Below are 697 nucleotides of genomic sequence, written 5' to 3'. Positions count from 1 at the left end.
CGCCTCCTCCCGACGGGGATTTCCGCCTTCCGTGCGCGGCCACCCCCGGCACCGGGCAAACTTTGCGACCGGCCCCCCCCCCACCCCTCCCCCGACAGCCGGCAAGGCCCTCCTCCCTCCGGGCTTGAGCACCGGTACCGGCCCCGCTTCGGTCCCGCACGCCGGGCGCGGCCGTCCGAGAGAGCCTGGTGCCGTCCCGGTGGTGCGGAGAGCCTCAGGCGATTGCTGTCCTGACCCCGCTGAGCCCTTTCCAAAAAACCTCACTGGAGTCGCTTGGCAGCGGCTCCCGACCCCCGGAAAGCCGGCGCTTCCCACCCCGAGGGGAGATTTCCCGCACCCCTCACCGCCGCCTCTGGGCGCTGGCAGCGGGGGGGACGTGGGGAAGCAGGGCTGGGGACCGGCTTTTGTGAGGGCTCGGAGAGAGCAGCGTGGTGTCGGCCCTGCGAGGCGGTGGAGACCGGTCCCACGGCCCCACTCGGCGTGTGTGGGAGAAGGGGCAAAGTACTGCAACTCGGCTTTGTTTGCAACCTCCCCCCCCCCGCCCCCCGCCCGGGTCTTTGGGGAGCCTGCCGGGGAGCCAAGGGCTCCGTCGTTGAGTTGAGTTTCAAAACACATGGCAAAAGACGTTAGGTTTATCATTGCATAATTCATAAATAACCCTAAACGTGATTTGGTGTGGTGCGTGACCACGCCTGAA

Source organism: Calidris pugnax, unplaced genomic scaffold (genome assembly GCF_001431845.1).
Source record: "Calidris pugnax isolate Ruff unplaced genomic scaffold, ASM143184v1 scaffold25, whole genome shotgun sequence".
NCBI lineage: Eukaryota > Metazoa > Chordata > Aves > Charadriiformes > Scolopacidae > Calidris > Calidris pugnax.
Note: the sequence above shows the minus strand (reverse complement) of the source record.